At 54.0% G+C, this 533-nt stretch overlaps 1 protein-coding gene across 1 annotated transcript in view; it reads left to right on the top strand.

Annotated features, from left to right (window-relative positions):
• Positions 1 to 533, top strand: part of UBL5 (ubiquitin like 5) — a 9,972-nt gene that overhangs the window by 6,611 nt on the left and 2,828 nt on the right. The window lies entirely within an intron of this gene.

Genomic DNA, 533 nt, shown 5'->3' on the forward strand with positions numbered 1-533 from the left:
TTGGTGTGGTCCCCCCCCCCGTGTCATGTAACTTCCCCATTGGTAGCTAATGCTCAATTCCAACAGCAATGTAATTACATCACCGTTGGCTGTATTGGGAAGATCCGAGCGTCTCTGACCGTAAACAGACAAATTGGTTTAGGCGGCCAGGAGACCCCCCTGACACAGCACCATGATAGACAGGCCAGGAGACCCCAAATCTGTCCTCTCCATTACACAGCACCATGATTGACAGGCCAGGAGACCCCAAGTCTCCATGGCACAGCACCATGATAGACAGGCCAGGAGACCCCAAATCTGTCCTGCCCTCCATGGCACAGCACCATGATTGACTGACCAGGAGACCCCAAATCTGTCCTGCCCTCCATGACACAGCACCATGATTGACAGGCCAGGAGACCCCAAGTCTCCATGACACAGCACCATGATTGACTGACCAGGAGACCCCAAATCTGTCCTGCCCTCCATGACACAGCACCATGATTGACAGGCCAGGAGACCCCAAGTCTCCATGACACAGCACCATGATTGAC

This window comes from Nanorana parkeri, unplaced genomic scaffold (assembly GCF_000935625.1).
Source record: "Nanorana parkeri isolate BGI_ZX_2015 unplaced genomic scaffold, ASM93562v1 scaffold2005, whole genome shotgun sequence".
Classification (NCBI taxonomy): Eukaryota; Metazoa; Chordata; class Amphibia; order Anura; family Dicroglossidae; genus Nanorana; species Nanorana parkeri.